Here is a 14,156-nt window from a genome sequence, read left to right on the forward strand (position 1 = left end):
CATATGAATGGGAAAAATATTCCTCTTATATTTCATGCTAAGAAATGTTTGTTGGAGAAGATTTCATTGAGCCTCTCTCAGCAGATAAGACAGTTAGAGCTAATAAACCCCATCCCCATCCCATCCATCCTTCCCCAGTTGAAGGGAAGTGGGAAGAAGGGTTAACACTGTGTAAGGACCTCTCCCTTAAGATTTTCCAAGTCATTAGAGACTCTCACAAAGAACCAGAGGGGGATTTGTAAAGAACATATTCCTGCATTATTTTTTAGCCTTATTTCCATTTTCATTGTGCCAGTGTATACTCATATTTTTGTCTCTGCATACCCACAGTCAAGGACTCACACCTCTTTTGTCTAGTCCTCTTCCAGAGGCAAAGTCTTCCATCAAAGAGGCTCCCTCTTTACAAAAATACAAGTCAATCTCCAATTGATAAATGGTCAAAAGCTATGAACGGGAAATTTTCAGAGGAAGAAATTAAAGCTGTCTATGGTCATATGAAAAAATACTCTAAATCACTATTGATTAGAGAAATGCAAATCAAAACAACTCTGAGGTACCATATCACACCTATCAGACTGGCTAATATGACAAAACAGGAAAATGATAAATGTTGGTGAAGATGTGGGAAAACTGGAACACTAATTCATTGTTGGTAGAGCTGTGAACGGATCCAACCATTCTGGAGAGCAATTTGGAACTATGCCCAAAGGGCTATAAAATGTGCATACCCTTTGACCCAGCAATACCACTTCTAGGGCTGTATCCCAAAGGGATCATAAAATGGGAAAAGGACCCACAGGTACAAAAATATTCATAGCAGCTCTTTTTGTGGTGGCCAAGAACTGGAATTCAAGGGGATGCCCATCAACTGGGGAATGGCTGAACAAGTTGTGGCATATGAATGTAATGGAATACTATCATGCTATAAGAAATGATGAACAGGTGGACTTCAGAAAAACCCGGAAAGACTTATAGGAACTGATGCAGAATGAAGTGAGCAGAACCAGGAGAACATGGTTTGCAATAACAGCCATGGTGTGCAATGACTGACTTTGATAGACTTAACTCTTCTCAGCAATGCAGGGACCTAAAACAATTCTAAAAGACTCATGATAGAAAATGCCATCCACATCCAGGAAAAGAAATATGGAGTCTGAATGAAGATCAAAGCAGACTATTTTCTTTTTTGTTTTGTTTTGATTTTTTTCTTTTTCATGGTTCTTCCAATTTGTTCTATTTTTTCCATACAACATGACTAATGTGAAAATATGTTTAATAGGAATGTATATGTAGAGCATATATTGAACTGCATGCCATCTTGGGGAGGGGGAGGAAATTTAAAACTTATGGAAATAAATGTTGAAAACTAAAAAGAAATAAATGAACAAATATAAAAAAGATGCTCCCTTTTCTCCCCCCACCCATTGACTGAAATTGAATTTGTTTTCTCTTCCAATAAATATCCTGTTAGAGCATGGCTCTGAGAACCTAAATCTGAAGAGTGACAGTTAAGTACTTTTCTTGTTTCTTACCCATTTGGTGTGATGGGTAAGTGCTTCATGATAATGGCAGTCATAACTAGGGATGTTTTTTACCAGCAGCTCGAAGCAAAGCATCCTTGACCTCTTTGTTCCTCAGGCTATATGCAACAGGGTTCAGCAGTGGGGTAATGACAGTATAGGTCACTGAAATCGGTTGGTCCTGGTCTCTGGTGTTTTCTGACTTGGGCTATAGGTAGGCAATGGCAGCACAACCACAATGGACAATGGCCACGGTGAGGTGAGAGGCACATGTGGCAAAGGTCTTTTGCCAACCCTCAGCAGAGTCAGTTTTAAGAATGTTGGAGATGATAGGAGATGAAGACCAAACCCACAGGTACCAGAAGAACCAATACACTGATTATTAGAGTTAAGATCTCATTGATGGTGGTGTCAACGCAGGAGAGTTTCATCACAGAACGGATATCACAAAAGAAGTGGGCCACTTCTACCCCACAGAAGGGCAACCTGAACACCGATGTCACTTGTGTCATTGCTACAATGAGACCAATGCTAAATGCTCCCCACACCAGCAGGGTACACACCTTCCTGTTCATGATGACTGCATACCTCAATGGGTTGCAGAGGGCCGCATAGCGATCATACCCCATTGCCATGAGCAGGAAACAGTTATTGATGCCAAATGTGACAAAAAAGAACATTTGGGTGCCACAGCCTGCCAGGGAAGTGGACTTACCCCTGCACACAAGGCTGTACAGCATCCTTGGGATAAGGACCAATGAGGACAAGGTTTCAGGAGTGGACAGCATGTTCAGGAAGAAGTACACTGGTGTGTGGAGGTGATGGTCAATTTGGATGATTATCACAACGATGACATTGCCAGCTGAGGCAAAAATGCACAGGGCCAAGAAGATTACAAAGAGTGTGATCTGATGCTCCCGGAAACTGGAGAATCCTTGAAAAAAAACTCACTTGCCTCTATGTGGTTATGTCTCTTCATTGACTGAGCTCTAATTCTGAAGGGGAAGGAAGGAACAGAGTTGGAGAACTTCCCACCCAAAGAATTCTCATAAGTATAAAAATTTTTCATAGTTAAATGAGCTCAAGTCTTCTCTGTAACTTAGGGACAACTTATTTCCTTGATACAGGAGAGACAGGTACTTTTCTCAGGGAAATAACATGGATTTCAGAGCCAGAAGACCTGGGGTAAAATTATAGCTTTGCTAGTTACCTGAGTGACCTTGAGTAAGTCACTTCCTAAATCCCTTCAGTGTCATAGGATCATAGACCTAGAGCCAGAAAGGATTTCAAAGGCTATCTAGGTCAACCTCCCTCCTTTTCTACATGATGAAACTGAGCTAACTAGAGATTAGGTAACTTGCCCAAGGTCATAGAGGTAGTAGGCTTTGGGGATGGGATTTGAACTCAGGCTCTCTGACTCCAGAGTTAGTAGTCTTTCCCCTAAACCAGGCTGCCTCTTGTTATGTAAACAAAGGACTGAATTAAGAGCTTTCTAAGGCTCTTTACACCTCTTCATCTCATAAATCTCTTCTCTTCCTTCCTAAATCACAGCTTTGTTGAGCTCTGCTGCAGAAATCCCCTTTGGAACCAAAAGTCATCACAATCACATATGACAATTTCTTGTGTATCCCAGGGTCAGTGTATTTTCTTTTCTCACTTTTCCCTACATATGTTTTGTTCATTCTGCCCCACCCTTACACCCCCCCCCCCCAATGTGGCTTTACTCATGTAATTCCTCCCACCTGAAGTAACCTTCTTTCCTTCTCCCACTTTTCCTGATCCTATAATTCTTCCAAAGATTAGCTCAAGTCCCATATCATTTATGAAGTCTCTGATCGATATCTCTATTCTCTGAACTCCTACTGTACTTTAAAATTTTTATTCTGAACTTAAGAAATAAAATAATCATTTTTATAACATAATAGAATAGAAAAAAAGATGATTGCACATAAAACTGCAAATCTGTCATGTACAACTTGCTATTCCTTTTAAAAATATATTAAAATTATCACGTAACTTTCTTTTTTTGCCTCCCTTCTCATGCCCTAGAGATGGCTACCATTAAACACACACACACACACACACACACACACACACACACAAATATGTAAAATCATTCTATACATACTTTTATCGGTTCTTTCTCTGGGTGGAGATAGTGTCTTCCTTCATAGGTCCTTTGAAGTTAATTTGGGCATTTATAATAGTCAAAATGACTTAGTCACTCAAAGCTGTTTTTAAAACAATATTGCTTAAATTATGATTTCAAATGATTGAGGGGGAAAGCGACAAATGTTGGAAGAAATGTGGAAGAATTGGGACACTAATTCACTGTTGGTGGAACTGTGAACTAATCCAACCATTTTGGAGAGCAATCTGGAATTAAAGTCAAACAGTTATTAAACTGCCTATACCCTTTGATCCTGACTATCTTTTAATTACTTTGTGTGAGCTAGTGCTGTGTCTCTAGCTAGAATATAGGCTTTTTGAAGGCCTTACGCCATGTTGTGTATTTCTGTGTGTCCTCTATAGAAATTAGCACTGGATTAGGTTGATTAGGTTCTTAATAAATGTTTCCACTTCTACTACCCTTGGCTTCTGATTGGTGGTCATTCATCTTATCTTGTTCTGCACCATGCCCTCCATGTCATGCCTTTCCTATGCCCTTCAAACACATACTCTCTCTCTCTCCCTCTCTCTCTCTCTCTCTCTCTCTCTCTCTCTCTCTCTCTCTCTCTCTCTCTCTCAACATAGTGGATAGACCACTGGTTTGAAGTACAGGAGATCTGAATTCAAATCCAGTCTCAAACATTTCACTAGCTGAGTCACTCTGGGCAAGTCACTATACCTCTGTCTGCCTTAGTTTCTGCATCGATACAATTATAATAATAATAGCACCTACTATTATGAGGTACCTCCAGAGTTATTATAAGGATCAAATGACATAAAATGAAAAATGCTTTGTGAGAGTTAAAGTGCTATATCAATGTTAGCTACAGTTATTCCAACTCTGTCTCTCAGAATAGAGACCAAATCAGCACTACCATTCCTAGGTTCCTGGAAAGGACATGTCAATCATCTATCCTATGACATCAATCACCATTCCTTTTCCTCCATGGCCCCTCCCACAATTTACATTGCCTTCCTCTATTAGATTGTAAGATCTACAGCTGAGAACAAAATAAAACCTATTAGGAAGCAAAGAAAAGATGGACAGCTTTCAACATGATGCATAGTATTTAATATATAGGTTTTCTTGGAATCAAAATTTATTGCTATATATTTTACATTCTGCTGTGCACATGACATGTTGTTTTTCCTTTCTAATTTTATATTTAAGTTTATGTTTCTTTTTCTTTTCTTATTATGTTCTTAAGTTTTAGTGTTCAAGTCTAAAATAAAAAAAGCCACTCCCCACCAAAATTAGAAGAATGGAAGATCCTTGAGGTCAGGGACTGTAATGTTTTTCTTGTATTTGTATTCCCAGTTCCTGGAACATGGGAAGCACTTAACAAATTTTTTTTTAAAAATTATTAATCAATCAATTAACATTAACTCAGAGTTATCTATTCCATGCAGAAGTCCTCACCATACTATATCTATCAAAAGTCATCTAGTCTTTATATGAATATATTCATAGGTGGCCCTTACTCTCTGAAGTAGCCTGTTCCATTTGGGGATAGATCTAATTGCTAGGAACTTCTTCATTGTTTTCATCTGAAATCGACTTCTCTGTTACTTCTACCTCGAAGTCTTAGTTCTCTCTTTTGAAGGGAGAATTAAGCAAAATATGGCTAATCCCTCTTCTATGAGGTAACTCTTCAATTATTTGAAGACTATAGCTATGTCATTCCTTTGGTGTCTCCTCCTTCAGTCTAAACATTCTCTGTTTCTTAACCATTTTACATATGATATGAATAGTTCCAGCTTGCCAATGTCTCCTCTAAAAGGTATCATGCAGAACACAATACTGCAGATGAGGGAACTAGGTGGCATTGTAGATAGGGTGCTGGGCTTCTAGTTGGGATAAACCTGAGCTCAAATCTGGCCTCAGATACTTAATCACTGTGTGACCCTGGACAAGTCACTTGATCTCAGTCTCAGTTTCTTTGTCTAGTAGATGGGGATAACAATAGTACCCATCTCACAAGGTTGTTGTGAAGAGCAAATGAGATAATATATGAAAAATATTTTGCAAACCTTAATGTATTATGTAAAGCTATATGACAATGATGATGATGATGATGCCTTGCCAGGGTAGAAGATAGTGGGATGATTATGTCTCTCATATTTACTGATTTTATTCATTAGATCATGGTGCTCTAGTCTTCTTATCCATATGACCAACAACATGAAAGTCAAGATGCTTTCTTCAATCCTCATGACTTCTAAAACCTTACCCCAATAGTAATATGCACAAGAGATAATGTAGTTTCAGCTATTAGCATGATCCAAGATATCAAGAACCCTAATGATGTAAAAAAAATAAGAAACCCAATGAATTAACTTCATAGAAGGCTAATCCTTAATCCAGTACTTTTTTGGTTTTAAAAATTTTTTTTATTTATTTTTAGTTTTCAGCATTCCCATTTATGATTTTAAAATTTTCTCTTGTTTTTTCCCATCCCCTTCCCCAAGACAGTGTGTAATCTGATATAGGCCATAATGAAAAATCATATTAAACATATTTCCATATTAGTCATGTTGTAAAGAAGAATTAGAACCCAAGGGAAAAACCATGAGAAAGAAGAAACAAACAAAAAGAGAGAACATAGTGTGCTTTCATCTGCATTGAGACTCCATAGTTCTTTCTCTGGATGTAATCCCCTACTTTCATCCCCACTCCATGACTCATCATCCCTGGCATAGATTCACAAGCTAACTCGAAGGCTCGAAACAGAACTCAGTTCTCTTTCTCCGACCCCTTCCTCCTATTGCCAGAAAATCAAAAATACAGAATCTTGCTCTGACTGGCACTATGGCATGGTAATGCTCTGTGCTACAACAGTGTTCAGTCAGACAACTGGGGAATGAAGGGAACTAGGGCAAAAAGCTTGAGTGTGTGTGGAACCATCAGGGTTATAAAGGGCCTACAATTCCTCTGGGGAAAATTATGTCTTCCTAGAAGTCACCTGGGGCAGAGATTGGAGCCTGTAAAACATGAATTGTTCCGTGTTGGAGGAAGTTGAGACAACTTTAGAGTCTAGATCCCAGGGAAACTACCATCAAGGGGGAAGAAATCACAAAGTGAGCAATAGGGTAACATAAGGGAAAAAGAATGAAATTACCCAAGATCTTAGGAAGGAGAACACTCAGTCAGTTAAAGACCCAGAGCATAAGCAGATAAGCCAAAAGAGAAGATATTAATAAAGGAAGTGAATATTGCCTCCAGAACAGCTGAAAGAGTCCAGACATCTCTGAATAAATATTGTAAGACAAAAGAGAATGAATCAAACCTGTTCAGGCAGAGGACCCTGGGGATTCTGAAGAGAGCATGGATCAGAGAAGGGTGTTCCAAAATCATTTAAAAAATAAATAATAATTGCGAAAGCAGAATTTATGGCTTGTACAGTGGAAATAACTGGCAAAGTAGGAAAACTTGAATCCACTTTGGCAAGTCTTACCAAAGAAACAGAAGAAGGAATGACTGATTAGGAATATAACTATTACACAGAAATAAAGGACAATCTGGAAGAAGAGAAGCAAAAAGCATTAATATTAAAAGACAAGATGATCTCAAAACAAGCAAAAGTTAAAAGCAAAGATAGGATGCATAGAGAAAACTTAAGGATATAATTTGTTGTCTCTCAGAGAAACACAAGTAAAAAAAATCAACACCACAATGCAAGAAATAATATATGCAAGGAAATTGCCCAGAACTTCTGAACAAAGAAAAAAAAGTATCAATCAAAAGAATCCACATGTTACTTCCAGGGGAAAAACAAACAAACCAAAAAACCGAAAACAAATCTAATGTGAAAATTCTAAGGCACATGGTTGAATTTAACAATTATAATGACACACAAAAAATTCTGCAAGTGATCAGGAGAAAGACCCTCAAATATAAAGGAAAGAAAATTAGAATAATACTAGGTTATTCTATAGCCACCAGAAACAAAAAAATGGAATAATGTATTCCAAAGAATAAAGGAGCTTACGATGCAAACTAAGATGACATACCCTAAAAATCTGAGCCTAACCATAATGAAAAAGATGGATATCCAATAAAAAAGTGTTCAAAGCATCCCTAGAAATAAAACCAGTCCTGAAGATATTATTTGCTTTTCAAAAATATCCTGGGCAATAGAAGTACATAGAAACTGTTCAGAAGAGGGAACTCAAAATAGGGTACCTTAGAATCTTTTTCCTTGAGGAATGTAAAGATTAAATGAGGATTAAGTAAATATAAAGTCCATGCAAGGAATAAAAGTCTAGAAAAGACAGCAGTGGAAGATAAATAATGAAGAGAATGAATGAAAAAAAACTTTTTAAAAAATAAAAGTCATAGAAAATTAAACAAGTTGGAGGGGATTAGAGGAAGGATGGATTTTATTTGACTACTTAGCTAAGAGAAAAAAGAGGAGGAAAATTAAGTAACTAGATAGAAGAAAGGAAAAAAAAAGAACTAATAAGGAAAACTCCAGAACTAGGGAAAAGGGCAATGAATAAGAGAGGAAGGAGCTTAATGGTAAAAACAGAGTTAGTGAGAAAAGGGTTACTTTAAAGTAGACCAAGTTAAAATAACTGAAGAAGCAAAGTACTGTGTTCACAGAGGAAAAGAGAAAAAAGCCCCAATCCAGGGAAAAATGAGATAAATTCAAGAAAATACAAACCTCTTTCAATTTTGAATGTGGACACATTAAACAACCCAATGAAATCAAAAAGAGCGAGAGAATAGATACAAAACCCCACGATCTGTTGTGCACAAAAAACACACTTAAAAGCAGTCACAGAATAAAAATGAGGAGCTGGTAAACTCTTTTACTATGCAGCAATTGAATAAAAAAGTTGTAATTATGCTATCAGAGAAAGCAAAAAATACATTTGTAACATGAAAAGAGATAAATGAGGGAACTACATAATACCAAAAGGAACTGTAGACAATGAACTCTTGTCAATGTTAAACCTATATACTTCAATCTCCTTAGTATGTAAATTCATAGAGAAAAATTTAATTGAATTACAAGAAGATATAAGAAGTAATACAATAATGGCAGGAGATTTCAATGTCCCTCTCTCAGTTTTGGATAATACAAACAGAAAAGATAAACAAAAGAGAAAAAATAAAACTGAACAAATTGCCAGAGAAACTAGAGCTAAAAGACTAATGGAATCTTTTAAAACAGGAGTGCTAAAGAACATTCATATTTCTCAGCACCACATTGAACTTTTACAAAAACTGACCATATATTAAAGCATAGAGATACTGCAAAGAAAGTCAAAAGGAGAGATTAGTAAATAAGTCCTTTACAGACCATAATGCAAAAGAGAAAATAAAAGAAATCACTTCAGGGAGCACAAACCAAAGGCAAAGACTTAACTATGAAAAAAATGAGGGCATTGAAAAAATAAATCTTAGAAACAATAATTATGTGAAACAAAATGGTAATGAAACAATGTACCAATATTTCTGGGATGCTGCTTAAACAGCTTTTAGGGGAAATATCAAAACCTTGCAGATACAAATATAACGTAGAAAAAGAATATTAATGAACTGAATATGCATTTAAAAATTGGAAAGCTAATAATCAAGTCAAAATTAAGCACAGAAGAAGAGATATCAAATATTAGAAGAGAAATAGATTAACTAGAAAAAAACAATAGAATGATAAATAAAACTAAAGGCCATTTAACTAGCTAGTTTGGTACCCAGAGCAAGCAACATGGACATTTCTTAAATTAACTTCATAAATCACTATTCTGAAATACTCAAATGGATCTGTGATTGCATCAATTTGGCAGTTCCTTTCAATGACGCAGCTTTCAACCCATGTATTTCTGACCATCCTATGCAACTCTTATTCATGTACTCCTGTAAGCCCATCTGATACTGAGTAATTCATAACGTAAATACACATTCACATATACATAAAGATATATGCTGTAGATAAGTATGTGTACATATAATATATGTGTGTATGCACACACATATATTATATATTGTCCAAACTTTCATCAATATAGAGAAATCCCAGGGTGGAAACTCTCTCCGCCTTATAGATGATCAACCAGTCTACAAATTATGGTTTTAGTTGCCTGGGACACTAAAGGGTTAAATGACTTTTCCATGGTCATACAGCTAGTATATGTCAAAGGCACAACTGAACACCAGTCTTCCTGACTCTAAGGCCAGCCCTTGTTGAAAACTATCCAGTATACCAAGTTGCCTCTTGTGAAAATACTCAGAAGGGAGAATTAATTAATATAATGGCTCACAGATGTTATAAACAATGGGAGATTCCTATGTTAACTAATTATTCTTGTTAACTGGGTCATAAACTCAGTTGTTTCTACTGTCCAAACTCCTGCTCTCTCTAAATTTCTGAATTCTAGGACAAAGCTCTGGCTGGCTATGTACCCTTGATTATCATTCCGACATGCCATGTTGAAACATTACTAATTCAGAACTGGGAGGTGTTCATCGTTCAGGTAACCTTGCAATAGCATTTAAACATCTTGCTAAAGGTAACCATTTATGTAAGATGACACAGAGAGAATATAGATATTGCTTGTTTTAATCGAGCACAAATGCAGCATGACTTTCTGAAAAGCACACTGGATTTGGAGTCAGAAGCCTGGTGGGAGTTCTGATATGACCTTGATTTCTTTGATTCTCTAGTTCCTTATCTGTAAAATGGTAGTAATAATATTTGTGCTACCTACTTCACAGTGTTATTGTGAGAAAAATATATAAGGGTTAGCTGTAATTAGAAGAAAAGTCATGCTATGCAGAAATAAATTGTGTATGTATGTGAGATTTTTTGTTTTACTAAAGAATTTGTTACGTTGTTGCTGTTCAGTTGTTTCAGTTGTATCCAACTCTTTGTGACCCTGTTTGGTTTTTTCTTGCCAAAGATACTGGAGTGGTTTGCCATTTCCTTCTCCAGCTCATTTTATAGATGACGAAACGGAAGCAAGCAGGGTTAAGTGACTTGCCCAGGATCACACAGTCTGAGGGGGGGACTTGTATTCAGGTCTTCCTGACTTCAGGGCTCTATCCACTGTGCCACCGGGCTGTCACCAAAGGATTTACTATAGGGCTCTTTTTATCATCTTTTATTTATCGTCTTAAATGACAAAATCCCCCAATGCAATTTTAGGAAAGGGATTTTATTTACACATTTACAAATGTTCAGAAATATGTTTAGTGTTAATCTCTATTAAAATCCTACTCTGATGTCTCATGGCAGGGAAGTGACTCCAGGTTCTTGACTTGTACGACAGCAGAAGATAAACTCTGTATAATCCTATGAAGCTGGAAAAACTTTGAAAATGTGGTCCTTGTGTTGTATGCTATCTGAGTACTAGCTAATTAAGATCACAGAGGTTTGTAACCAGAGGTCAAAATCACCCTACCAAGTAACAGACCTTTTTCATGAAGCCCACCGATGATCCTTTACAGGGGGTGTTCTTTGCATTGGCAAGGGAAGGGGGAATAACTAAACCAAGGAAATCACAGATTGTTCATTATCTACTCTATAAAGTGAGGTTAGAGGGAGATGTCCAGACTGGGGAAGGTGTAAGGGATAGCAGAGGACATCTAGGGTTAATACGTCATTAAATAGATTTAGGTTAGACATCAAGAAGAATTTTCTGATAATGAAATTTGCTTAAAACTAGAATTTATTATAAAGGATCATGGTTTGTCTCTCTCAATAACTTGAATATTGAGAACTTTTAAAAAAATCTCACTTATCTTTGCTTTCAGTTGATTGCCATCCTCAGTTCATTCTTTTGTTTGTTTGTACCTTTCTCAGTTACATTCAACTTTATATTATAGCTATTTGCAGGAGACAGTTGGTGGCACAGTAGGTAGAGCTCTGGGCCTGGAATCAGGATGACCCATGTTCAAATATGGCCTCAGACACTTAATTATGTGACCTTGGGGAAGTCACTTAACTTCTGATTGTCTCAGTTTCCTCAACCATAAAATGGGGATAATAATAGCACCTACCTTGCACGGTTGTTGTGAAGACTAAATGAGGTTATATTAGTAAAAGCACTTAACACAGTGCCTGGCATGTAGTAGGCACTATATAAATACTTATTCCTTTCCCTTTCCTCCTTACTTGTCTTATTTTTCTTACTAAATTCTAAGCTCCTTGGGGTAGAATCTGTCTTATCTAGGCTTGGTATTTTCCTTAGCACTTTGTCCAGAGTTTTGTACACAATAGGCATTTAAGGTTAGTCACTAGGGGCAGCTAGGTGGCCCAGTGCATAGAGCTTCCAGGCCTGGAGTATGGAGGATCTGAGTTCAAATCTGGTCTCAGACATTTACTAGTTTTGTGACCCTGGGCAAGTCATTTAGCCCCTATTTGCCTCAGGTCCTCATCTATAAAATGGGGATGCACTGGAGAAGGAAATGACAAACCACTCCAGTATCTTTGCCAAGAAAATATGGGGTCATGTAGACTTGAATCCAAATGAAGGACTGAACAACAAGAAGGCACTTAACAAATGTTCGTTGTAGGATTGTATATTTAGAGTTGGAATGGACCCATAAAGGTCATTTAGTCCAACTTCTTAATTTTACAGATGAGGAAACTGGGACCAGGGGGTTTAAGTGACTAGCTAGTGATTGCAGAATTTAGACCCATGTGTTCCTGACTCCAATTCCAGTGTTCTATCCACTGTACCTGGCTGCCTCTTTTGTGTTTCATTGAATTGGTATTGTATTGTGTTGTGTTATACTATGTTTTATTGTGTTATATTGTATTATATTTACAAACTGTATTCCCTGGAAGAGTTTTAAGTCCAAGCTAGAGTAGCATTTGTCTGTGCTTTGTAAGACAGAATCATATCTGGAAATGGAGTATAGATAAAATAACCTCCCAACCTCATAAATTTACTATTTTTCAATAGTATGTATAGTTCGGGAGAAGTAGAGATCAAAGTCAGGCAAAAGACATATAGGTGGAATTCAGGGCACTTATCTCAAAGAGATAATTAAATCATTTTCCAGCGTATTTACAATAAGCCCCCATTTTACTTCCTCACCTTAAAGTACCACTTACATTTTCTAGAGTGTGGGCTTAGGAGGGGGTCAAAGGGATGGCAACATTGCTGGGTCCTTGGCCAAAGAGCTGCAAACACAGTGAAATGGCTAGAAGGCAACACAGGCTTCTTTAGGAATATGGTCAGTCCATCTCTCTCCAGCGATTGGTCAGGACTTAGAATGAAAATCAGAGAGAGTCACTAACTATAGTTCCTTTGTAGAAAAGAGGTCTTTAAACTCTGAGAATAGTAAGTTGAGTTCCCTGAGGAGGAGCCAGTGGGGGTCCTGGGCACATTCTCTGAAGAGGTACTGAGAGTCACCAAGGGGCCAAGAGGAGTCTGAATCCAAACACCTAGTTCCTTAGGGAGCTCATTATAATTTACCCAATTCTATGATTAATGCGAAAGAAACCTTTGAGCACTTTCATCCCAGGCAGAAACTACCTTAGAAGGGATTTGGGTTAAATAGTGAAATTCTAGTTTTAATGAGCAGATTCTATTTTTCCACACAGTTGTCGTTTGGAATTTGAGGTTATAAATTTCAGATAATCTCTAGGAGAGGAAGGCTTTATTGAATCTCAGGAAGCTCCTTTGTAGCTTGGTAACAAAGGGCATTGTGTTACCGTTACCTAGTAGTACCTATAAAGAAGGCAAAATTCATCTCATTTAATTTAAAAAACTCACTTAATTAAGAACCTGATGTGTATAAAACAATGTGCTAGATGCAGGGAGATACAAGGTTTAGCTAAGGTGTTGACCTTGGTCTTACAGAATTTATAGTCTGACAATCCATGATATAGACATGAAAAAGTGTAATATAAGCCAGTATCTCATGAGCAATGAAAATGTGAAACAAATGCTATACAGGTCTTCTACTTCTCCATTCTTCTTAATTTTAGTGCCTTCCCTCTTGATTATTTCCTATTGAACACACACACAACATACGTATACACAAACAAATGTACACACATAGATGTATCTATATCTATCTTGTTTGTACATGGGTGCTTTCACATTGGTTCCCCCATTAGATTTTGAACACTTTGAGGGCAAGGATTGTCTTTTGCTTTTCTTCAAAACCCTTATACAGTGTCTGGCATGTAGTTGGCACTTAATAAAGGTTAATTGGCTGACCGACCATTTCTCCTGTCATTCCCTTCAACACTGAGGGACAAATTAGACTAAATGATTATCATTGGCTATGAAAGAGAATTATGGACTTTGTTCATTCACTCATTCATTCAATAAACATTTATTAAGGAACTATGATGTGTAAAGCTTTGTGCAAGATACTGAGGAAGATTCAAAGAGAAATAAGACATATCGACTGGCCTTATAATGGTTACAGTTTAGTGGGGGAGATATGACACACATATATGAATTGAAGAAAGATCAATGATCTTGTCATCTTGAGGAATGCTT

At 37.1% G+C, this 14,156-nt stretch overlaps 1 pseudogene; it reads right to left on the minus strand.

Annotated features, from left to right (window-relative positions):
- Positions 1-1,578: 1,578 nt before the first annotated feature.
- On the minus strand, positions 1,579-2,499 carry LOC118846869 (annotated as a pseudogene).
- Positions 2,500-14,156: the final 11,657 nt, after the last annotated feature.

This window comes from Trichosurus vulpecula, chromosome 4, assembly GCF_011100635.1.
Source record: "Trichosurus vulpecula isolate mTriVul1 chromosome 4, mTriVul1.pri, whole genome shotgun sequence".
Lineage (NCBI taxonomy): Eukaryota > Metazoa > Chordata > Mammalia > Diprotodontia > Phalangeridae > Trichosurus > Trichosurus vulpecula.